Below are 26712 nucleotides of genomic sequence, written 5' to 3'. Positions count from 1 at the left end.
TAGATGAAAAACAGAAAACGTTTTTGTGACCTGAAGAATAGTAGGTGATATAGCTTGGATATTTGTCCCCTCCAAATCTCATTTTAAAATTTGATCCCCAGTGTTGGAGATGGGGTCTAGTGGAAGGTGTTTGGGTCATAGGGGTGGATTCCTCATGAATGGCTTGGTGCCATTCTTATGGGATTGAGTAAGTTCTTACTCTTAGTTTCCGGGAGATCTGGTTGTCAAAAAGAATCTGGCATCTTATTCAGTGCCTCCGTTCTCCCCTGCCTATTTCTCTCTCCTTCTCACTGTCTCTCTCTTACTTCCTGCCATGTGATCTTTACACACCAGCTCCCCTTTCCCCTTCTGCCATGACTGGAAGCTTCCTGCAGTCCCTGCCAGAAGCAGAAACGAGTGCTATGGTTCTTGTAAGGCCTGCAGAACCATGTTCCAAATAAACTTCTTTTTGTTATAAATTACCCAGCTTTAGGTATTCCTTTATAGCAATGCAAATGGACTAAGATGCTGGGTTTAGGGTTAGTTTTGGGGATGTACCTAGAACCTTTCACTTAATGCAGTCTACTCTTATTTCCTAGTTATCAGTACATGAGGGGGCCACACTAAATAACCTCAGGGCTCATTCCTATAATTGTTTTCATACTCCGTATTATAACTCTTCTAGAATTATCTTCCCAGGATGAATACCATTGTTTCTCCACCATCAATCACATTTCTAAGTCCTACAGATATAAATATTTTATGTTTGAGATTTGTCAATCAGGATTATTTGAATAAATCTGTAGTTTTCTATAACTGTTATGTTTACTAATTTACCAAAATTGTTTCCATCACTTTTTCTTGAGAAAATAATGAATTTTAAAGTTTAGGCTAGAAGCACTGAAAACTTGGTGGATTGATTTGTGGAATTTTTTTCCTGTGGATTTCATTTGAAAAGAACCTTCACATTATAGCATAAGAATGATGTAATAATTTACATCATTTTTTAAAGCTTGGAATTTTCCAAATGAACTTCTTATACATTATTGAAGTCTTCATAGTAAACTACATCTTGCATATGATGGGTGCTCAGAATATCTTAATGGAGTGAATCAGTGGATGGATGGATAAATGAATGACTATCTTTCATTTGATAAATATCTGCAAACTATTTTGGTTTTTGACAAATTAGATGAAATAGGTATTATGAAAAGACTTGGGAAAATTGAGGACAAATTAGTGAACTAGACACTATGAAAAGACTTGGGAAATCTGTATTTTTTTAAATTGTTTTAATGTATTCATTAATATGCATTTTAAGATATTGTTTAGACATTCAGAAGCAAAAACTGTTTATCCTTCCTTAGCAACAAAGGGAACTAATTGTGTTGAGTTATCTACTTTCCATGTGCTTCTGGGGAGTTTCAGGGAGTGGATAACGATTGGTTTAAGCCAGAATAGTAGTCCTAGCATTCTCATTAGTGACTGGTTTAGGCATGGACACATGATAAAATTCTGACCAATTGCTTGATGGGCTTCTGATAAACTTTCTTCTTGCTCTTTTTTTTTTTGTTTTTGAGACAGTCTCACTCTGTTGCCCAGGCTGGAGTGCAGTGGTGCCTTCTCGGCTCACTGCAACCTCACTGCAACCTCCAGTCTCCTGGGTTCAAGCAATTCTTCTGCCTTAGCCTCCCGAGTAGCTGGGACTACAGGCATGAACCACCATGCCTGGTTAATTTTTGTATTTTTAGTAGAGACAGGGTTTCACCACGTTGGCCAGCTTGGTCTCGAACTCCTAACCTCAAGTGATCCACCTGCCTTGGCCTCCCAAATTGTTGGGATTATAGGCGTGAGCCACCGTGCTTGGCCTCTCCTTGCTCTTTAAAAAGAGATGTTTGGAAATAAATAGTTTTCTTTCTGCTATAGAATGTTGTGTCTGCAAACAGCATCTGATAGAATCTCTTTGGGACCAGGAGAGGAATTGGCCTGAGAACATGCTGAGTCAGGTAGAGCAGAAACAGGGGAGGAACCTGGATCTTGGTGACATTATTGAGCTGCAGATTGAGCCAACTTGAAACTATCCTTCCTTCCAGTTCTTGTCATGTGAGACAATAAATAGCTTTACTGTTTAAGCCCTTTTGAGTTGGATTTTCTACTGCATGAAGTTTAAAGCATTCTATCTGGTAACTCCTTCTTCATTTTTATTGATGTGTATAAATACTAATATATTCCATTATTTGGGGACACAAAGAACTTGACTCAATAGTATCTTGTTCTATTGACATATTCAATTATTAATTGCTGATTACCCTGAATAACTAAATGTTATTATCACATATAGGACACTATCCACCTCCACTGACAGATGCAATTTGGGCAGTTTGCTTCTTTGGGAAGAATTATAAGTCACAGAACAGCAGAGGATACAAAGACCCTCACAAGAGATCAAGACTTTCTTCTTCCCTTCCTTTTGTCATACACATTGCTGAGAAGGAGCACCTCCAAGAAGGAACCAAAGTATTTGTATTTTGTTTTTTGTTTTGAGACCTGGTCTCATTCTGTCATCCAGGCTGGAGTGAAGTGGTGCCATCTCGGCTCACTGCAACTTCTGCCTTTCAGGTTCAAGCAATTCTCCTGCCTTAGCCTCCTGAGTAGCTGGGATTACAGGTGCCCACCACCATGCCTAGCTAATTTTGTATTTTTTCAGTAGAGATGGGGTTCCACCATGTTGGCCAGGCTGGTCTCGAATTCCTGACCTCAAGTGATCCTCCCATTTCAAACTTCCAAAGTGCTGGGATTATAGGTGTGAGCCACAGAGCCCGATCAGTATTTGTATTTTGAATTTAAGTATCTATGTGAAAAAATTAGAACATTGGCTTACTTCCTGGTAATATAAAATACAACATGACTTCCAAAGTGCTGGGATTACAGGTGTGAGCCACAGAGCCTGGCCAATATTTGTATTTTGAATTGAAGTATGTGTGTGAAAAAATGAGAACATTGGCTCACTTTCCGGTAATATAAAATACAACATATCAGTAAAATCTTCCGTGATTCTCCTAGTTCAGTGGTCTCTTCCTACCACTGTGTTACCTAATGCTGGCCTAAACTCCAGGGGCTATAGAGGAGATTGGTCTTTGTAGTTGTAAAATAATATTTTAATATGTTACATTTAAAAATTCAAAGTATACTTATATTTAAAATCTTTTTCTAATGAAATGTTACAAGATCAAAGATGTACTCGGACTGGATCTTCATCCTTTCAGTCTGTCTTTGATTCTGGCAGTGGCACCTCATGCAACATTAGTCTTCTCTGGGGGTCCTGGGATAACACATTAGCTTCTAGAATGGCTTGGGGATTTCCTGCTTGCATCCTATGAAAAGGACACAAACTGGCCACACATGTGTTCAATCTAGTGATAGGCACTGAGAAGGACAGAAAGATATTTGACATAGTTTTGAGCTTAGCAATTTACTACTTGGTTGGGGAAATAACTGGTCTTAAAGGTAGTATATATTAAGCTCCAATTAAAGTGATATACAATTCAAGTTCAGAGGTGAAAGATTATTGTGGACTGGAATTCCAATTTGGGGCTGGACTGAAATGAACATTATCATATATACACAGCTTTTCAAACTTGTGGGAAATAGAATAGCTTGGAAAAGGAGTACTTGCATTTTTAATTTTTAGAAATATTGCCAATTTGCTTTGCACAGAGGTTATATTGATATTCACTCCTATCAGTCACTTATGAGAGAGCTTTTTACCCTATTTATTCTCATTAGCCCAGTGTTATCAACACATTTGATCTTTGCCAGTTTGATAGTTTGAAATGATATTTTATCATTGAGTTGATTTGCATTTCATTTTTTATGAATAGGTTCATCATCTTTTCATTTCTCATAAGAGTCATTTTTTTTCTGTGAAATGTCTACTCATCCTTTGCCCGTTTTTCACCGTTTTCACAACATGGTGAAACCCGGTCTCTACTAAAAATACAAAAATTAGCGGCCAGGTGCAGTGGCTCATGCCTGTAATCCCAGCACTTTGGGAGGCCGAGGTGGGCAGATCACGAGGTCAAGAGATCGAGACCATCCTGGCCAACATGGTGAAACCCTGTCTCTACTAAAAAATACAAAAATTAGCTGGGCCTGATGGTGCACACCTGTAGTCCCAGCTCCTCGGGAGGCTGAGGCAGGAGAATTGCTTGAACCTAGGAGGCAGAGGTTGAAGTGAGCTGAGATCGTGCCACTGCACTCCAGCCTGGGTAACAAAGCAAGACTCCATCTCAGGAAAAAAAAAAAAAAAAAAAAAAAAGAACAAGGGAGGCTCAGGCAGTAACAAAGGGAGAATTACATTTCAGGTACAGAGACTAACTTGTGCAAAAGCACAAGCACGATGCCTTTGAAGAGTTCAGTGTGTGAATTCAGGGTGGCTGGAGAGTCGGTTAATTGCAAGAGAGGTTAAGAGATGAGACCACCTGTATGAAGACAAACTCTTTATTCCAAGGAATTTGGGGTTTATCCCAAGGGCAAGGGAAAGCTAATAAAATATAATTTTAAAAATTTGCTTTAAAATTATTATTTATAATATATAATCAATAGTCTTACATTACAGAAAGTTACAAAATGAAAACTAAATGCCTTCCTTTTCCTTGTCCCCTGTCCCACAGTTCTGTTCTTCAGAGGTTATCATTTTTTAACAGTTTCCATTTACCTCCACAACTCTCAATATGTTTATAACCATGTTTCTTGATTTGTCAAACCGAACAGTATTTACAGGAGGCTCCACTATGAAGATGAAGAATTCAGCTCACTTCTACTAACTCCCACCCTTCCGATTTTTTGGAAAGTTTTAAGCACAAGAGGGATTTGATTAAATTTGCATTTTGGAAAGATTATTTTGCTAGTAATGTGAGGAGTGGTTCGACAGCTGTTGCAGTAAATCTAAGAAGAACATGGGTTGGAGGGATGCATTAATGGAAGGTACTTAGAGTACAGAAAGATGAGGACCACTGGCAGACTAGAAGATAAAGGGAAAGAGAAGGTCACTCCCTGGTTTTACTTATTTATTTATATTTGGAGACTGAGTCTCACTCTGTCACCCAGGTGGGAGTGCAGTGGTGCCATCTCAGCTCACTGCAACCTCCACCTCCTGGTTTAAAGCGATTCTCTCACCTCAACCTCCTAAGTAGCTGGGATTACAGGCGCATGCCATCATGCCCAGCTAGTTTTTGTATTTTTAGTAGAGATGGGGTTTCACCATGTTGGCCAGACTGGTCTTGAACTCCTGACCTCAGGTGATCCACCTGCCTCAGCTTCCCAAAGTGCTGGGATTACAGGTGTGAGCCACCATACCTGGCAACTCCCTGGTTTTAGACTGGTACAGGTGGTACTTACACTTTCTGAGCTAGAGATGCAGGAGGAGAAATTAATTTTAGTAGGGGCATGATGTTGAATTTCACTTTGGACATGTTGAATTTGACGTGTTCATGAGAATCCAAGTGGAGATGCCTTATGATGCAGCTGGACAACTAGTAAAGTTGTGGCACTCAGGAGTGGCAGAGGCTCATAAATCTCCCTAGCAGAGGCTAGGGAGACCGATTTATGAGCTAGTTTTCAATGTATAGTTTATTCATTTTCTCGTTCATTTAATAAATATTTATTGAACACCACCTATGAGCTACATGCTCGGTATAAAATGGTGAGAGAAGAGATAAGTTTCCTCATCTCATGGAGTTTTATGCTGGTGGAGGAGACAGATATTAACACAGAAAATTACGAATACCTATGCAATTATGGACTGTGATAGGTGCTACAAAAAAGAATACAGGCTTATGTGGTAGAGTAACAGCATGAACCAAATTTAGACTGGGGCCTGGGTGGGAAATATATGGGCAGTCAGAGCTTCTTTATACCTAGTTCTGCCAGGTGCAGAAGAATTAAAGAAGCCATGTGCAGAGGACATTTTGAAGTGGAAGTCGTGGTCAGGACCAGGCATAATCTTTGTGGAGCTTAGGATAAAGTACAGTCAACAGAGTCCCAGTAAATATCTAGACATCATCAATCAAGACAACTACGTGTTATTACATATGTTCTATCCCCCATCTTGACAAATATACCTTTATGATGACAAATAGAAAAATATACATAAAGTAAAACTGAAAGTTGGCAAAATATCAATGACAACTGAATTTGGTTATTATCACACACATCCGGGTCTTCTGTTAATGGGTTGAGATGATTGGATGAGCAATAAAATTAAGACAGATAAAATATTCAGTTTCTTGATCTGTGTGCTGATTACTATTTGCTCTGGAAATTTTCTGGGCTGTATATGTATGACTTGTGTACTTTTCTGCATTTACTATCCCATAGCAGAAGATTTAAAGAATTTATCAAATATTTATGTCATAAAATTTATTTATTTTTTTGAGACAGAGTTTCACTCTTGTCGACCAGGCTGGAGTTCAGTGACATGATCTCAGCTTACTGCAACTTCTGCCTCTCAGGTTCAAGCAATTATCCTGCCTCAGCCTCCTGAGTAGCTGGGATTACAGGAGCCCACCAGCATGCCCATCTAATTTTGTATTTTTTAGTAAAGACGAGGTTTCGTTGTGTTGGTCAGGCTGGTCTCGAACTCCTGACCTCAGGTGATCCATCCACCTCGGCCTCCCAAAGTGCTGGGATTCCAGGTGTGAGCCACAGTGCGTGGTCCATAAAATTTATTTTTCTTGCCTTTATTACAGCATAAATGTGTTCTAATCAAGACTTTTCATGTAATTTATGTATTATTGACTTAATGTTATAAATTAGACAAGTTTTCTTTGTTCATTGTAGTTATTAGTCTCAATTGAGATTGTTCTTTTACCTCAAACAACCAGAAAATAGTCTCTAGAGAAATTAGTTTCAGGATAATTTATAGGTGAATCTTCTCCTTCATATCCATGCAAATTGGTTTCGTGTTTTGTTCTAATTTCTTTGTGTTTTGTTGAAATGCCACTTCAGTTGCGTTTTTTTACATGTAGTTTCTTTTTATGCAGAAAACTCATTCACTCTAAAATAAAAAATTAAATTTCTTTTTAAGATAAAATATCCACATTTAGATTTGTTTCTTTTTGTAATAAATCGTAGCAATTCATAGCAAATAACCAGAGCTACAACTGATATAGAAGTAATTTCATTTTCTGACAATGACTGTGATTTGTTCTTTGAGGATCTTCTTTTGTTGTTTTACTTATCTCTGCTAATGTATTCTATATCTTGTCTAAGTTAAATCTAATTGCTTTAATAGTATTTAGTTGGCATTCCCATTTGTCTTAGTCAGTTTGGGTTGCCATAACAAATTACCATACACTAGTGGATTAAGCAACAGAGATTTATTTCTCATAGTTTTGGAGGCTGGGAAGTCCAAGGTCCAGTGCTAGTGAGGGCCTGCTTCCTGGTTTGCAGATGGTTGTCTTCTTGTGGAACCTTTATAGGGTATGAAACGAGAGAGGAAGCAAGCTCTTCTGAGTCTCTTCTTGGAAGAGCACTAATTTCATCATGAGAGCCTCACCCAAATGACCTACCTACCTCCTAAAGTCCCCACCTCCTAATAGCACTCCACTGGGGGTTAGGGTTTCAACATATGAATTCTGTGGGACGCAAAACAGTCATGTTTTCGAAAAGGAGTTGAAAGGTCAAATTTGATGTGTTTCATCAAGATTTTTATCTGTTGGCAGATTTATAAAATGTTTTGCGTAATCTTTGAATTTTTTAAACAACATTGTCATTATCAGCATATTTGAAGTCATGTCTCCTAGTGCCAAATACAAATGATGAATCATATGTGGCTTCTGTATCTTTGGCCAAAATTCTGACTTATGTACATTATTAGGTACATTCTTTCCAACCACGGTAGTGCCATTCTCATAGGCTTTCCTTGATAATTAAAAACAAACAAACAAACAAACAAAAAACATTAAAAGACCAGCTGCGGGTGGCTCATGCCTGTAATCCCAGCACTTTGGGAGGCCGAGGTGAGTGGATCACCTGAGGTCAGGAGTTCAAGACCAGCTTGGCTAACATGAAACCCCATCTCTACCAAAAATACAAAAAATTGCTGGGCATGGTGGCAGGCACCTATATTTCCGGCTACTTGGGAGGCTGAAGTAGGAGAATCGCTTGAACCCGGGAGGCAGAGGTAGCAGTGAGCTGAGATGGCACCACTGCACTCCAGCCTGGGTAATAGAGTGAGACTCCATCTAAAAAAAATTAAAATAAAATTGTTTTAATTTTTGAAGATTTAAATAAATTGTATTAATAATATATAAAATATTTTTATTTAAGAAAATTATATTAATATTATGTAAAAACTATTTGTAATTCCACCACTTAATGTCCACTTAATTTTCAATGGAAATGTGATGGACACTAAGATATGCCCTCTAGATCTCTTGCAGGACCAAGGCACTCATTCCTGCAAAGGCTGGAATGATTTGCTTCTGATAGCTCACAAGTCAGTCACTTCCCAGGGACTGCCCTCTGCTGAAGGAAGCTGCCTTACCCAAGGTTATGCCTTCTCCCTCAGAAGGCTTTGTCCAATGGATGGTCAATTTGGAGGTGACTCCATTAGGACAATTCAGAAGGGACATCCATACCTGCTCCAGAGTTCCCAGTGGTAGTGACTGAGGCTTCTGTTTTAACTGCAAATGCATCGTGGTCCAGTTCCCTCCTCTGCCTAATCCATTAGTCTCACTGCACCTTCCCTCTGAGTGTTTTCTTCTGTAAAAACTCTAATAAATTTCAGAGTCTTGGAGTCTGTTTCCAGGGAATCTAGCCTCCAATAGTAATGAATAGACATCAATTTTCATACATGTTGTATCTATGCTTACATCTATGCAAATTTTGGAGTCATTTAAATTATGTAACATTGCAAAATGTTCCAAATATCACATGGAACTGTTGCAAACACTGTGCTAATTTGTGAGCACTTGAAATTGGAACCACAAATTAGAGCTCAAAGAAAAGCAAGAAAAAGAATGTTTGGCAGTAGTGGTAAGTAATATCTTGTACAAGAATCTATTGCATTCATGCTACTTGAGAGGAAGAATTAAAAGGTTAATTTCTCTTTTCTCTTGATGAAAATTTTCTGCCACTCAATCCTCTTCAACTTGGAAGCAGTGTCTGTGTCTGAAATTGGTCGGTACAACCTACAACCTTCATGGTATTTGAAGGTAGTTACCCATTACTTTGAGGTCATAGGACAAGAGATGTGAAAGACATTTCCTGGGACTGATGTGCAGGATTCTACAGAGACAGAAGCATTTTTCCTATGAGGAGTGTTTAGAATGAGAAGAAAACATAGGGCCCTGGAGAATACCATCTAAGCAAGGGACTGAGGGAGATAAACCTGAGGAGTCCTTCAAGGAGCTGCTGGAGAGGAGGGGAGTAGAACCATTAGGTCAAACCATGTGAAACTGCTGATCTCTGACCTTTAAAAATTAATAGAGGGTGTGGTGGTTCAGTCCTATAAAATCAGCAACTCTGGAGGATGAGGTAAGAGGGGGTGGCTTGTGGCCAAGAGTTTGAGACCAGCCTGAGCAACCTAGGGAGACCCTGTTGCTAAAATAATAATAATAATAATAAGACAATTTTAGAGCAGTTTTAGGTTCACTGTAAAATTGGGCAAAAAGCGTAAGAGTCTCTATATATTTCCCCTATGGCCAGAGCTTCCTGTACTATCAACATCCTGCACCAGAGTGGCATATTTGTTACAATAGATGAACCACCACTGATGCATCATTATGAACCGAAGTCCATAGCTCACATTAGGGTCCACTCTTGGTGCTGTACATTCTATGGGTTTTGACAAATGTTTAATGACATCTATCATTATAACATCGTACAGAATAATTTCACTGCCTTACAAAACTCCCTGTGTTCTACTTGTTCCCGCAAACTCTTGGCTATTAACCATTTTTTGTTTACAAAAACTGTTGCTTCATATAGTTCAGTGTAAAGAAGTAAAAGGATCACATGTATTCTAAAAGAGAAGAACATTCTACATCTGAAGGTATGCTTAACAATGTCCATTAGATAAGGAAGACGAGGGATGAGAGAACCTTTTTGGATTTAGCAACTAGAGACCTTGACAATACTTGTTGCAGTGGGACTGGGGCTGGAAGTAAGGTCTTAGCAGAGACACCTGTGATCAGACAGTGAAGAACAGGAAACCAAGAGAGTAGACACGTGGCAAGAAGTTTCCTTGTGAGCAGAAGCTTCTTGGCACCTGAGTCCCTCAACAGGTCTGGGTGATCCCTGAGGGTATCTCCAAAGTCCAGCACACGACATAGTAACTGGACCGTGCTAGGCTCTCACATGTCTGTGGTCGGAGGGCAAGAGACAAATGATAAGATAAAGGAATCTGGTTGTTGCTATTGTCAGAAGGCAGAGATTTAAGCTGTTTTATGTGTCTAGAAAAGGGAATCCTGTAGAAATGAAGAAATAAAAGCCGAAAAATTAAGAGAAAATAATGGAAGGTGAAAGATCCTTGAGGAATGAGGTGGGTGGCAGTGTTGGGGAAGGTGGAGCTGGTGGAGTGGTGAATCTCAGCCTGAACGGTTTGGTCTTCTCACACACGTGTGTACAGAGTGTGCTGAACACTTACTCTTCTCCGAGCTTGGGGAAACACCGTTTTGACCAGCAAGCCTGACCTGTTTGTTATAGTGTGCACTAGATGGTAAAATGGACCATGGGGGATTTGTTTCCTGCAAAGCAAGATCTTCTATTCTTCTCTTGATGTAAAACACACAGCAGTGCAAAAACAAATAATCAGAGCTCGCACTATATTCTTTGTATATGTGGGCAGAGCTGTTGACCCTTCCCTACATGCCTCTCTGCTCAAAAGAGGGATCAGTTGGTTCTGTAGGGGTTGCTGTCTACACCTACAAATAGTGCCCAAAGGTATAGGGCTTTCTGTTTCCCCTGTACTCCTGCTCCCATTCCATTATCTATTAATATGTAACAAGCCATGCTAAACTAATTGTACAAAGCAAAAACAATGACAACAACAGGTTTTTAATATCGTCTCTTACAGTTCAGGGCTTGACTGGGCTCAGTCTGGGGATACTCACTCGGGATCTCTGGAGCCATCTCAAAAGCTTTCTCTTACAGTCTGGTAACTAACGTTGGCTGCCAGTTAGGACTTCAGGGAGGCTGTTAGCTAGAAGCTGGCCTACACAGAACCTCTCCATTATAGCCTGGGCTTCCTAAAAGCATGGCATCTGGGGTTATGAAGGCAAGCATCCCTTAAAAGCATGAGATAGAAGCTGTTTGCCTTAGAAGTTAGAAGTGAGTCCCTAAGATCAGCCCATATTCAAGGGGAGGAGAATTAGACCCTACATTAAGATGACACGCGGGTCAAATAATTTTAAAAAGCCTTCTCCCAAATCAACAACAATGCAATGAAACAAAGCCTGGTTAAGTGGAAAAGGAATAGGATTGAGAATCAGGAGACTTGACTTGGTGGCTAATTTGCTTTGTAAGACAGTGTTAGCGTTTTCTATATCCTTTTAAGCCTGGAGGGGGAGCTGTCAAAAGACAATTTCAAGGTCAGTGCTTGCTGGGCCTCCCTTCATTTCCATTCAGCATCTCTGTGGCCTGTATTGCTTCTAGATACCTTTTGAATGCCAGGTATACATGGGTAGCTTTCATATTCTGGCATTCAAGGAGCTAATGTCAATATTAACACTAAGAATAATGACGGCCAGTGTTTAGAGAATGCTTATGTGTCAAGCACTATAAGCATGTATGTTTTATAGGTGGCCTCACTTAATCTTCAGAGCTCTTCTATGTAGTTGACTTTATCATTATTTTGCCCAATTTATAGGCAAGGAAACTGCAACTGAGAGTTGGAGAATTTAAGTGACTTGTGTGAACCAAGAATTCAAACTCGGGGAATCATTCTGCTATACATAGTCTCTTTCTTCCATCTTATTGACAACCATCAAGACCCAGACCCATGACTTGTGGTAATTTGCAGTTGTTCTTAGATATGAATATGAAGCCTTTCTTCCTGTGAGGTTCGTCTGTGGAGGCAGGTCATTTTCCTAGAGTATGAGCTGTGCTAAGAGCATGCCAGGGCAGATGTCCTCTTCTTGTGAGGTGGCTGCTGCTGTAATTCCTGTGATAAAATAAAAACCTTTGTTTCTTATTGGGAAGTGGCCTGAAAATGAAGATAGTTGCCAGAGCTGATGCTGACAATAAAGAGGTCAGGACTGTTTTGGTTGCAAGTGACAGAAAAATGACTTGAACTAGCTTAAGTAGAAAAAGGGCATTTAGTAGCTCATGTGTCTGGGATAGAGAGGGGACAATGAAACCAGGGCTGCCTTTTCCTAGGATTTTTCTTTACTTCTTGTTTCTACTTCCTTCTGGATATAAGCTTTGTTCTCTTCTTTTTTTCTGCCCAAGATTAGATGTGCTGAATGGTTAATCACACAGCCTGTTGGACTCAAATCATTTCAGGAGAGTGATCGAATAGAAAAAAGAGTACCATTTCTCTCAGCTTCAGCCTGAAAAGTCTCAGGGAACTATTCTGACTTGATCAGCTTAGATCAAATGCCACTGGGAAGGAGTCTTTTATGGAAGAAGCGGAGAAGCATACAGACATGATTTCTGGAAAAATAATTGTCTGCTGAGTTACTGCCCCATTTTTGTGTAAGACAGGTCTAAGAAATGTCTGGTTCTTCATAAGAAAATGGAGGTTTTGGAGTGTCACACTGTTTCATTCACTAGCAAGGTTTCACGAATCCTGCTCCATGTCTTCTCCCCTATGGGTACATTCTGGGCTGTTCCTGTTATATATCTGAGTCACCACCAAATTCAATTGTTCATAACCTTTTGATGGAGCATGGACCCTTTTGGGAATATTTTAAAAGTCATGGAACTTCTTCCAGAGAAGAAAGCATATAAACACATTTTTTTCCTATTGTTTCATGGTATTTATTTATTTATTTATTTGTTTTTGAGATAGAGTTTCATTCCTGTTGCCCAGGCTGCTGCACAATGGTGTGACATTGGCTGACTGCAACCTCCACCTCCCTGGTTCAAGCGATTCTCCTGCCTCAGCCTCCCGAGTAGCTGGGATTACAGGCACATGCCACCATGCCTGGCTAATTTTTGTATTTTTTAGTAGAGACAGGGTTTCACCATGTTAGCCGGGCTGGTCTTAAACTCCTGAACTCAGGTGATCCACCCGCCTTGGCCTCCCAAAGTGTTGGGATTACAGGCATGAGCCACTGCACCTAGCCTGTTCCATGGTCTTTATTAAAATTCTTAAACTTGTAAAGTATTCCTGAACAAGCTCATGCAGAGGTCACATTTTTGTGTGTGTGTGTGAGACGGAATCTCACTCACTCTGTCACCCAGGCTGGAGTGCAGTGGTGTGATCTTGGCTCACTGCAACCTCTAACTCTGGGTTCAAGTGATTCTCTTGCCTCAGCCTCCTGAGTAGCTAGGATTACAGGAGTGAGCTACCGTGCCCAGCAAAGGTCATATTTTAAGAAGGAAAATTGTGTGTCATTATGATGTTGTGAATTTGGACATCTTAACAGATATCAAGGAATCTTCCTTTGGTTGCTCTAGGAATCTATATTTTTAAAAATAATTTTATTTATTTTTATGGGTACATAGGTGTATACATTTACAGGGTATATGAGATATTTTAATATAGGAAAGCAATGTGTAATAGTCACATCAGGGTAAATTGGGTATCTATCACCTTAAGCATTTATCCTTTCTCTGTTATAAACATTTTAATTATACTCTTTCAGTTACTGTAAAATGTACAATAAGTTTTTGTTGACTGTAGTCATCTTGTGCTATTGAATACTTGCTCTTATTCATTCTATCTAACTATATTTTTATATCCATTTACCATTTCCAATTCATCCCCACATCCCTACCTTTCCCAGCATCATTCTACTCTCTACTTCCATGAGTTCAACTGTTTTAACTTTTAGCTCCTACAAGTGAGTGAGAAGGTGTGAAGTTTGTCTTTCTGTGCCTGGCTTATTTCACTTAACATGATGTCATCATTCCATCCATATTGCTGCAAATGACTGGCTCTTATTCTTTCTTATGGATGAATAGTACTCCATTGTGTATATGTACCACATTTTCTTTATGTGTTCATCTGTTGATGGACACTTAGGTTGCTTCCAAATCTTGGCGATTGTGCATAGTGCTACAGTAAACATGGGAGTGTAGATATCTCTTTGATATGTTGATTTCCTTTCTTTTAGGTATACATCTAACTGTGGGATTGCTGAATCATATGGCAGTTCAATTTTTAGTTTTTTGAGGAACATCCAAACTGTTCTACATAGTGGTTGTACTAATTTATATTCCCACCAATAGTGTATGAGAGTTCCCTTTTCTCCATATTTTCACCAGCATTTGTTATTGCCTGTCTTTGGGATAAAAGTCATTTTAACCAGGATAATGTGATATATCATTGTATTCTGATTTGCTTTTCTCTGATGATCAGTTATGTTGACCACCTTTTTCTATACCTGTTTGCCATTTGTAGGTCTTCTTTTGAGAAATGTCTATTCAGATCTTGACCCATTTTTAAATTGGATTATTGCATGTTTTCCTATTGAGTTTTTTGAGCTCCTTATATAGTCTGGTTATTAATCCCTTGTCAGATGGATATTTTGCACAGATTTTCTCCCACTCTGTGGGGTGTCTCTCTGCTTTGTTGATTGTTCTCTTTGCTGTGCAAAGCTTTTTAACTTGATGTGATCCCATTTGTTCATTTTTGCTTTGGTTCCCTGTACTTTTGGGGTATCACTCAAGAACTCTTTGTCCAGACCAATGTCCTGGAGACTTTTTCCAATTTTTTTTTTTAGTAGTTTCATAGTTTGAGATCTTAGATTTAAGTCTTTAATCCATTTTGATTTGATTTTTTGTATATGATGAGAAACAGGTGTCTAGTTTTTAATTTTTCTGCATATGGATATCTAGTTTTCCCAGCACCATTTATTGAAAAGACTGTCTTTTCCCCAATGTATGTTCTTGCATCTTTGTTGAAAATGAGTTCACTGTAGATGTATGGATTTATTTCTGGGTTCTCTATGCTGTTCCACTGGTCTATGTGTCTGTTTTTATGCTAGAACTATGCTCTTTGGGTGTTATGACTCTGTAGTATAATTTGAAGTCAAGTAATATGATTCCTCTAAAGTTTGTTCTTTTTGCTCAGGACGGCTTTGGGTGTTCTGGGTCTTCTGTGGTTCCATATAGATTTTAGGATTTTTTTTTTCTATTTCTGTGAAAAGTGTCATTGGTATTTCAATAGGGATTGCATTTAATATGTAGATTGCTTGAGTAGTATGGACATTTTAACAAGATATGTTCTTCCAATTCATAAACAAGGAATATCTGTTCATTTTTTCCTGTCCTCTTCAATTTCTTGCATCAATGTTTCATAGTTTTTATTGTAGAAATTTTTTAACTATAAGTTCTAAGTTTATTCCTAGATACCTTGTTTTATTAATATTTGTAGCTATTGTCAATGGCATTTTAAAAAATTTCTTTTTCAGATTGCTTGCTCTTGGTATATAGAAATGCTGAGTTTTGTATGTTGATTTTGTATCCTGCAACTTTACCGAATTTTATCAATTCAAATAGTTTTCTTGGTAGAGTCTTTAGGCTTTTCTAAATATAAAATCATATCATCTGCAAACAAGAATAACTAGACCTTTTCATTTTTAATTTGGATCCCTTTTCTTTCTTTCTTTTGTCTGTTTGCTCTAGCTAGAAGTTCCAGTACTGTGTTGAATAACAGTAGGGAAAGTGGGCATCCTTGTTGTGTTCCAGGTCTTAGAGGAAAGGCTTTCAGTTTTCCCCATTCAGTATGATAGTAGTTGTGGGTATGCCATATATATGCTGAGATATATGTTTAACATATTGTATTGACATACGTTTCTACTATACTCAGTTTTTTGAGTTTTTATCATAAAGGGATGTTGAATTTTATCAAATGCTTTTTTCAGCATCAAGTGAAATTACCATCTGGTTTTTGTTCTTCATTCTGTTGATACAATGTATCACATTGATTTATTTGCATATGCTGAACCATCCTTGCATTCCTGGTAGGAATCCTACTTGGTCATGATGAATGATTTTTAAATGTGTTGTTAAATTGTTTGCTAGTATTTTGTTGTGGATTTTTACATTAATGTTTATCAGGGATATTGGCCTGTAGTTTTCCTTTTTGATGTGTCTTTGTCTGGTTTTGATATCAGGGTAATACTGGCCTGGTAGAATGAGTTTGGAAGTTAAGTAGGATTGGTATTAGTTCTTGTTTAAATGTTTGATAAAATTCAGCAATGAAACCATTGGGTCTTGGGCTTTGCTTTGCTGGGAGATTTTTTATTATGACTTCAATCTCCTTACTTCTTATTGGTCTATTCAGGTTTTGGATTTCTTCATGGTTCAGTCCTTGTAGGTTGTATGTGTCTAGAAATTTATTCATTTATTCTAACTTTTCCAATTTATTGACATATAGTTGCCCATAGCAGTCTCCAATGAGCCTTTGAATTTCTTCAGTATCTGTTGTAATGTCTCCTTTTTCATCTCTGATTTTATTTATTTAGGTCTTCTTTCTTTTCTTCTTAGCATCACTAAAGATTTGTCAATATTGTTTATCTTTTCAAAAACCAACTATTCATTTCAGTGATCTTTTGTATTTTTTTTTTTTGTTTTAACTACATTTGTGTCTGCTCTGATCTTCATTATTTCTTTTTTTCCAGCTAATTTTGGGTTTGGTGTGCTCTTACTTTTCTAGTTCTGTAACATGTATTATTAGGTTGTGTTTTTGAAGTTTTTCTACTTTTTGATGTAGATGTTTATTGTTATAAACTTTCCTTTTAGTACTGCTTTTGCTGTATCCCACAGATTTTGGTATGTTGTGATTTAAATTGAGTGTTGTGATTTAAGTCTTTGATCACCATAACCATACCTGCATTAGCAGGCACCCTAAGCTCAGTAATGCTGTGGCTCTTGCAGACTCATAGAGGTACCATCTTGGTGGCCTTGGATAAGATCCAAAAGAATCCCTAGATTACCCAGCAGAGACTCTTGTTCTCTTCCCTTACTTTCCCCTAAACAAATGAAGGCCCACTCTCCATGCTGAGCTGCCTGGAGTTGGGGAAGGAGTTGTGGTCATCGGCAATGGGACTACACTGAGTCAGACCCAAAGCCAGCACAGCACTGAGTCTTACACAGGCCTGCAGTGACTACTGCCTGGCTACTGCTAATGTTCGATCAAGGCCAAGGGCTCTTCAGTCAGCAGGTAGTGAATCCATCCAGGCTTATGTCTTTTTCTTCAGGGTGGCAAGCTCCTCCTGGCCCAGGGCAGGTCCAGAAATGCCATCTGGTCCCCAGGGCCTGGAGTCAGGAACCTCAGGAATCTACTTGGTGCTCTATCCTACTGCAGCTGATCTGGCACTCAAGCCACAAGAAAAAATCTTTCCCATTCTTCCCTTTCCTTTCCTTATGCAGAAGGAATTTCTCTCCCTGGCCACCACTGCCCTAGGACCATGACAAAATACTGTCAGGCTATGGCTGATATTCACTCAAAGTCTAAGGCTATTCAGTCAGCTTGTGGTGAATGCTACCAGGCTCGGGTCTCTCCTTTCAGGGCACTGGGCTCCCCTCTAGCCTAGGGCAGGTCGAGAAATGCCTTTCAGGAACTAAGGCCTGGAATCTAGGACCCCCAGAGCCAGCTCAATACTTTACCCTACTGTAGCTGAGTTGGTCCTCAAGCGGCAAGACAAATTCCCTTTAATTTTCCCTCTCCCTGGGGAACATCACACCCTGGGGCCTATCGGGGTGGGGCGGGGTGGGGAACTAGGGAAGGGATAGCAGGAGGTTGGAGGGATTGGGGAGAGATAGCATTAGGATAAATACTTAATGTAGAGGACAGGGCGACGGATGGCAGCAAACCACCATGGCATGTGTATACCTATATAACAAACCTGCATGTTCTGCACATGTACCCCAGAACTTAAAGTATATAAAAAATTTTCCTTCTCCTTTCCTTAAGCAGAAGTAGTCTTTCCCTGTGGCCACCACAGCTTGGAATGCAATGAGTCACACCAGAAGCCAGCATGGCTCTGAGTCTCACCCATGGCCTGTGGCAAGTACTGCCTGGCTCCCACTGATGTTGATTCAAGGCCCAAGGGCTCTTTAGTCAGCAGGTGATGAATCCTGCCAGGACTGGGTCCTTCCATTCAAGGCAGTGGGGTCCGTTCTGGCCCAAGATATGTTACAAATGTTTTTCAGGAGGTAGAGTCTGGAATGGGGGGGCTCAGGACTCTGCCTGGTGTCCTAGCCTACTGTGGCTGAGTTGGTATCCAAGCTGCAAGAAAAGATCCTCTTTACTCGCCCCTCTGCTCTCCTCAAACAGAAGGAAGGAGCCTCTCCTGAGGCTGCGAGCTATGCTGCCTTGGGCTGGGGAAGAGGTGATGCAAACAAGCTCCTAGCTGCTCTGGCTGGTGTCTCACTAGCTCGCATGCCCCCCAAGTCCACTGGCTTCAAGCCACATGGCATCAGTACTTGCTTAGGAATTGCAGTCCTTGTGACCTAGACTCCTTTTCAAGTTTATTTAGGATCCTAGAGTGCTTTAGCCTGAAGTGGTGGGGCTTGCTGGAACTCAGGCTCTGACTACTGGGATGGGCAATTCTCTGGCGAGGGTAGGCCTAAATGCTCCCTCTGTGGGTTCCGGCTGAATTCTCTCCTGTGTTGCTTTCTGCTGTGACAGGACAGCACTGAGTTCCAACGTAAAGTCCTGCAATCACTGCACTTGCTCTCCTCAAGCACACAAATGTTCTCTCTGATGCTGCCAGGCTATGGGGGAGGGTGGTGTCAGTGATTCAAGACTGTCTTTATTACCTTCTTCAGTGTCCCTTTCCTTGATATGATGATAAAACCAGGCACTGTGCAGGAATGTGTATTTTGAATCCATTCTCATGTTGAATCAATTCACAGAAATAAACACAAATCTAATGTCATTTCTGTTCAAACAAACAAAAAAATTCAGTTAGTTGTTGTGCATTTCCAGACATCACGTGTTTGACATACCATCAACAAGACAGTTGGATATCGTGTTTGTGAATTTGTTTTCAGGCCTGAAAGCCTTCTGGGTAGAAGAGAGATAAATGAGTTTCATTTTATGAGGCCCAGAGGTATGGAATACTAACCAATCACTTGAATTCTCAGAAGAACCAATTTAAGACAGTGGAAGCCCCTCTTTCTTTCATTCCAAAATGGCAAGAGATGTATTTTTTTTTTTTTTTTTTTGAAATGAAGTCTCTCTCTCGTTGCCCAGGCTGGAGCACAATGGTGCAATCTTGGCTCACAGCAGTCTCCACCTCCTGGGTTCAAGCGATTCTCTTGTCTCAGCCTCCGAAGTAGCTGGGTTTACAGGGGCCTGCCACCACACCTGGCTAGCTTTTGTATTTTTAGTAGAGACAGGGTTTACCCATATTGGCCGGGCTGGTCTCAAACTCCTGACCTCAGATGATCCACCCTCCTTGGCCTCCCAAAGTGCTGGGGTTACAAGCATGAGCTACTGTGCCTGGCCTGAGATGTATGTTTAAAGCAAGAATAAAGGGCTCTGGTTGGGCTCAAGAGGCATCATCTGTTTAAAATATGGCACTAGGGTGTACTGTCCTCAAATTCCTCACCCCAGGTCAAAGTGTTAGGGAGAGAGAGGCCTGGTCTACTAATGGGTACATGGTTCCCAAAGGTATTCCCCCTATCTAACTTCAGAGCCTTGGCTAACAACTCATTTCTTATAAAAGGGACAGAGCTTCTTCTTAAACTCCATTTCCAAACTTCCTAAGAAAGCAGTGTGGGGAAATCATGATTCCTTGCTTTAATTTATACTGCCTATTTCCCGTCCACCTACACAGGAAAGGGAGGAGAGTGAACTTCCAGCAGAACTGGCACTTCCTTCTTACAAAGTAGGATGAAGTAATTATCTTTGTCATGTTATAAGACTCTAATTGATATCCGAGTTTACTGTATGCCTTGGACATCTCTTATATATCTTCTCAACCTTGCCTGTCTCTTTTTCCTCCTTTTGTTGAGCAAGCAGCTTCATGCAGTTTCAACCTGAGAGTACCTCATCTCAAATGCCCTCTGAATGTCGCTCATCTGCTCTGGGGCTTCCTTTGTGTAGATTCCTCGGAAACACAGTTGGTGGCCACATATGCTTGGCAGATCAGATTATGACCTTCAATCTTCACTCCCTCCCTGTAACAGAATTATACATTGAAACTCATTGTCAAGTGTTTTTAGTTTTGGTGCCTCCCAGAAGAAGAAACAGAGATTTTATCTCGACCTCCTTGACTTTGGGTTTGACTCTATGACTTACTTTGGCCAATGGAATGTGAGTGCATGGGATGCAGGCAGAAGCTGTAAATGTCTGTGTAGTTTGACTTGGTCTCGTGTTTTTGCCATTCACCATGAGGAAGCATGGACCAGGAAGTTTCTGGTGCAAGGAGAAGATACATATGAAGTAGAATTGACCCCAATCCACTCACAGACTGGAGTGGAGCATGGCCGGCTGACCTACAGACCCAGGAGTGTAAAACTGACATTTGTTTTGTAAGCTACTAAAAGTTTGGGGTTAAAAGTTACGCAGTGTTGTTGGAGTAATAGTTGGTGATAAGGTTTGAATTTGTGTCTATGCCCAAATCTCATGTGGAATTGTAATCCCCAATGTTGGAGGAGGGGCCTGGTGGGAGGTGATTGGCTTGTAGGGGCGGATTTCCCCATTGCTGTTCTTGTGATAGTGAGTGCTCACAGGATCTGGCTGTGTAAAAAGTATGTAGCACCTCCCTTTGCACTCTCTGGCCCTGTAAGATGTGCCTGCATTCCCTTCCCCTTCTGCCATGACTGAAAGTTTCCTGAGGACTCCCCAGTCATGTTACCTGTATAGCCTGTAGAATCATGAGTCAATTAAACCTCTGTTCTTTAAAAAATACCCAGTCTCAGGTCTTTCTGTATAGCAGTGTGAGAATGGATTAATACAGTTGGCTAATATATATGTGCAACCTAGATATGTGGGGTGTCAATGTCCTGTGGGATAAACTTTGAACCAATGAGAATTGGGAGACAATGGTTAAATGCTTCCCCCTTTTCACTCCCAGATTTCATAGTGTCCCGTATAGTCCTGTAGGGTAGAACAACCAGTCACATATGGTGGCTAATTGAAAAACTCATCCTTGACTTGGCTGTCCCTTCTTCCAGGTTTTGTGTCACCTTGCCACTACTACTGCTTCCTGAATTCATCCCCAGTAAAGTATTCATATAGACATCTCTGTTTCCCACTTTGCTTTCTGAGAAACCCAAGCTAAGACACTCTATATTTACTTCTAATTTTCTTTAATTACAGGTTTATATGCATTGTTTGGATATCGGAGGTTCCAAAGTGTTCAGCATCCCAACCTCCCACACTTTTGCCAGCAATTAAACAGTCACATTCTTTAGATCTTCTTTGAACAAGCCTAGGGGGCTTCAGGGAATGTGTAGGAGGACTAATGAGAAGATGGTGACCTGACTTGAGACTAAATTTTATTTTCTCTTTCTGTCTATCTGTATCCAAAGCCTCCTCTGTTAGTCATCAGCAGACCCTTTGCTATTACTTATCCCAAACCTCTTCCTTCTTAGACAGCTAGCAATCCCAGCAATAAGGATGTACTCTCTAACTCCTGCAGAATTTTCCAAAGATGGAATGGACCGACTAGGGAAGCAAGGAGTTCCTCATCACTGAAGAGGAGTTAAGGAAGCTGGGTCATCATTTGTGAACTATGTAGGAATTAAGTAAGTAAATAAAAATCATAGCTAACATTTAAGCTAGGCACAATGTTAAATATCTTAATTATACTAGCTCAAGTCTTCACAATAACTCTCCACAATATTTTCTTCATTTTTCAGCTGAGGGAATTGAGACTCTGGGAGGTTAGGTAACTTGTTTAAGGTCTGTGACTAGGAAATGACAAGGCCAACCCAGTTTGTCCTACTTCCAAGCCTATTCTCTTCTCGCAAGTACACATGACATTTTAATTATGGGCTAGGTGCTTATATCAACTTGACCTTAAGATCTCTTCTGTTTCAGAGACACTACAAGTCTACCAACTTCTGCATCACAGCACAGTAGCAAAAGCAGATGATATAATACTGTATGAGGTTTCCTTCCCACCTGTTTTTCTTCATTTCAAATTGAAAAGATTAACACATCATAACTTTTTTAACAAACAAGTGAGTATAGTGGTTTTCACACTCAAATCAAACCCAGTGTTGTTTTCTGATTCCAGACAGGCTTTTGCAGAATGTAGTCATTTATAAATTAGTGGAGAAAATGAGCCATGAAGGTCTGTGGGAGTGTGGGGGTCGTGCTTGGGGAGGTATAGGTGATGTTTAGAAGGACAACTACCACAGTCAGAGATATCCTAAACCTGGGTGACCTCTGGGTGTTTGGGAAGGATTATAAGTACTAAATATGATACAAAAGGGAAAAAGAGGGGCAAGGCAGTTGGGTTTGGCCTAAGAACTTCTGATCTGACTCATAGAAACCCGAAAACATTCTAGAGAAGGGGAGGAAGGTGTGTGCCTTGGCAGGATATGAATGCATGCACGTAGGACAGTAAATCTATTGCTTTGAGAGTGTATTGGAACATTTTCATTCCCTAAATAAGGACGTGAGTGTTACTTGGGCTATGCTAAGGTGTAAAATGTGCTAAGGGGAAACACTGACTATGTGCTTTTCTTTTTTTGACCTCTGAACTATTTATTGGCCTTCTGTTCCCCAAAGGGTTTCACGCTTCTGCTGGCTTAACATCTCAGAGTTTTGGTGTCTTTGGTCTCAGACACCACTTTGCCATCCACTATCCAGCGGATGGGGGTCTTTTGGATGGTTTGCATGGAGTTGCTGCTGTCCAGGGCATCACCAAAACTGAAGTCCTCGCCATCTTCCAGCAGGCGGCGATAGGTGGCAACCTCAGCCTCCAGTTTGACCTTGGTGTTCAGCAGGGCCTCATACTCCTGGGCCTGGAGCTGTCCCTCTGCCCAGGTGTGTGACAGCTCCGACTCCAGGTGCAGCAGGATCCCGTTGAGCTGCTCCATCTTCAGGGCATAGCGGGCCTCCACCTCCCTTAGGCTGTTATCCAAGCTGGCCTTCTCATGGAGTCCAGGTCGATCTTCAAGGACTGGACTGTGCATCTCAGCTCTGTGAGCGCCATCTCAGCAGCTCCAATCTCAGTGGACTATGTGGTGACCACTGTGGTGCTCTTCTCTATCTGTTGAGACCCGTACTTGTCTAGTTCCTCTTGGTTCTTCTGAGCCAGCTCTCGTATTAGGCTCGGATGTCTACCATGATCTTGGCGAGGTCCTGAGATTTGGGGGCATCTACTTCCACAGTCAACCCAGAGCTGGCAATCTGGGCTTGTAGGCCTTTTATTTCCTCTTTGTGGTTCTTCTTCATGAAGAACAGTTCCTCCTTGAGAACGTTGATCTCTGTCTCCAGCTGCAGCTGAGTGACACTGGTGTCATCAGAGACCTTGTGGAGCCCATGGATGTCACTCTCCACAGACTGGCGCATGGCCAACTCTGTCTCATACTTGACTCCAAAGTCATCAGCAGCAAGATGGGCATTGTCGATCTGCAGAATGATATGGGCATTTTTCCACAGAATTTGCCAAGATCTGAGCCCTCAGGTCCTCGATGGTCTTGAAGTAATGTCCCCAGTCTCTGACCTGGGGTCCCTTCTTCTCCAAGTGCTCCTGGATTTTGCTTTCCATCTTCTGGTTCTCGGTCTCCAGGATCCTCACTCTGTCCAGGTAGAAGACCATGCAGTCGTTTAGGCTTTGCATGGCCTCATTCTCGTTCTGGATGCTTTAGAAAGTGTAACTTAAAATGAAACTACTAGCATCGGAGAAATTTGAATGCTTTGTCATTGGTCTGTTGCTATTAGGCCTGATTCTTGAATCAGGTGTATCACCAGGTGTGGTGGTTCAAGGCTGTAATTCCAGCACTTTGGGAGGCTATGGTGGGTAGATCACTTGAGTCCAGGAGTCTGAGACTAGCATGGGCAACACTGTGAAACCCTGTCTCTACAAAAAATAGAAAAATTGTGTGGTGCCTGCCTGTGGTCCCAGCTACTTGGGAGGCTGAGGCAGGAGTATCATGTAAGCCTGGGAGGTGGGGGTTGCAGTGAGCTAGCGAGCTGAGATTGCACCCTTGCACTGTAACCTGGGCAACGATGTGAGACTCTGTCTTAAAAAAACCCCCAAAACCAGAAACATGTCATTGACAAGAATGTGATCAGAAGATCATAAGAGAAGACTATAGTTGGGACTAGAATCCTAAGAATTTCATTAATACTCTATTCTTAAATATTTCATTCAGATGAGTGTAAAAGACAGTTCTACTTTAGTAACAAATTGCTCACATTGAAATTGACCCAATAGTTCCATAGGCAGGTTTTTGTGGATAAACATAGCAATTAGCCCTTCTGGTCTCAAAGCTTGAAACTTACATTTGTTTTATCTGAGTTCCTAACTTAGGAAACAACACTCAGCCTTCTCAAAAAGTATCAAATAAGTGAAACTCACCAGATCACCCACCCAGACAATGAGATGCTAGACCCCTCATTTGTCAGAATTGCTTCCTTAGCTCTCAGTGGTTCCTGTTTTCCCATACAAAGTTACACTTCTTCCCTGCTATACAAACCCATAATTTTGGTTGGTGAAGGAGATGGATTTGAGACTGATCTCCCACTTTCTCAGCTGCAGCACCTGATTAAACTTTTCTTCCCTGGCAATAATTGGCATCTTGGTGATTGGCTTTCTGTGTAGCAAGCAACAGGACCTAGACCAAACCTTTGGAGTTTTGGTAAAAGCATCACAAGAAATTTGATAGGTCATCCAGGGCTAGTACAAGAGCTGAATCACATGATGAAAACCCAGGCTTTTTCTATCTTCAGATGCCATAATTTTAGGATTTGGCTGTTGTCCTCAAACTTACAAGGTATCTGCTTCATTTCAGGAATCATATCTATGTAACACTCGGGAAGAAAGGTGAAGGGTCAAAAGCCTTCATGAGCTAGTCTTTTTTTCTTCTGAAAAGTGTTATTATTTTTTTTTTTTTTGCAAAATACACTATCCATAAAAAGTTCAAATAATAAATGTATAATATGTGTGCACACATATGTGGTTCAAAGTATGATAATGTAATGAAAACCTATATACACCTATCCTAGAATAAGAAATAGGAAATACTGTTATTATTATTATTTTTTAGACAGAATTTCCCTCTTGTTGGCCAGGCTGGAGTACAATGGCATGATTTTGGCTCACCACAACCTCCACCTCCCGGGTTTAAGCGATTCTCCTGCCTCAGCCTCCCAAGTAGCTGGGGTTACAGGCATGTACCACCATGCCCGGCTAATTTTTGTATTTTAGTAGAGATGGGGTTTCACCATGTTGGTCAGGCTGGTCTTGAACTACCAACCTCAGGCGATTTGCCCACCTTGGCCTCCCAAAGTGCTGGGACTACAGGCGTGAGCCACTGTGCCCAGCCCAACTGTTTTCTATTGCATGGAAGATCGTCTATATGGCAAGTTCCTTGCAACCCTCCTCTATTCCATCTCCCTCTCTCCTTACCAGAGATAAACATTGATTTGTGTTTTTATCATTTTCTTGCTTTTCTTTAATTTTAACATATATGTATGCATTTTTAAGCAATACGTTTTTTAGTTTTGCATGTTTTGACCTTTAGTAGGTTTTGCCTTTTTTGCTCAATATTAGATTTGAGATAGTTACCCATACCGATGCTATTCGTTTTCGCTGTTACAGCTTTTCCACTGTTTCAATATATCCTTCCACTCTCCAATTTTAGTTGTTTTCTGTTTTTGTTTTTTTTTTTTTCTATTTTAAAGAATCAGGCTATTATATATCTCCTTGGGCATGAGTGAAAAAAATTCTTTAAAGGCTATAAATCTAGGAGAGGAATTGTTGCATTTTAGGTTGTGTTAAATTTCAACTTTTCTAGATAATGGCAAATTGGTTTCCAATTATTGTGTCAATCCTCTTTCCCATTAGCAATGTTTAGGATTACCTGAAGTTTTTAGGGTTTACCTAAAGTCCTAGAAGAAAACATACAAGAACAGCTTGTTGATATTTGTCTTCGTTATGATTTCTTGGACATGACTCAAAAAGCATAGGCAACAAAAGCAAAAATAGAAAAGGGGGACTACATCAAGCTAAACATCTTCTTCACAGGAAAGGAAACAACAGAATGAAAAGGTAACAAAAAGAATGAGAGAAAATGTTTTTAAACCATACATACCTGCCAGGGGGTTAATTACCAAGATATATAAGAAACTCTTATGACTCAATAACAACAACAAAAAGTAGGCAAAAGATTTGAGCAGATGTTTCTCTAAAGGAGATGTGCAGATTGCCAACAAATATATGAAAAGATGCTCAGTGTCATTAATTATCAGGGAAATGCAAATCAAAACTACAATGAGGTATCACTTCACACCTGTAGGAATGGCTATTATAAAAAAAGTGCTGGTGGTAATATAAAACAGTGCAGCTACTATAGAAAACAATATGGAGAATCCTTAAAACATTAAAAATAGAACCATATGATCCCGCAATCCTACTTCTGGGTTTA

The 26712-nt window shown here is 40.4% G+C and overlaps 1 pseudogene; it reads right to left on the bottom strand.

The window, feature by feature from the left end:
• Nucleotides 1–22866: 22866 nt before the first annotated feature.
• On the bottom strand, nt 22867–23918 carry LOC105712661 (keratin, type I cytoskeletal 18-like; annotated as a pseudogene).
• Between the last annotated feature and the right edge of the window lie 2794 nt (nt 23919–26712).

This window comes from Aotus nancymaae, unplaced genomic scaffold, assembly GCF_030222135.1.
Source record: "Aotus nancymaae isolate 86718 unplaced genomic scaffold, 86718_ANA_hifiasm-v0.15.2.pri h1tg000008l, whole genome shotgun sequence".
Taxonomy (NCBI): Eukaryota; Metazoa; Chordata; class Mammalia; order Primates; family Aotidae; genus Aotus; species Aotus nancymaae.
Note: the sequence above shows the minus strand (reverse complement) of the source record. Positions and strands in the feature narration are given on the sequence as shown.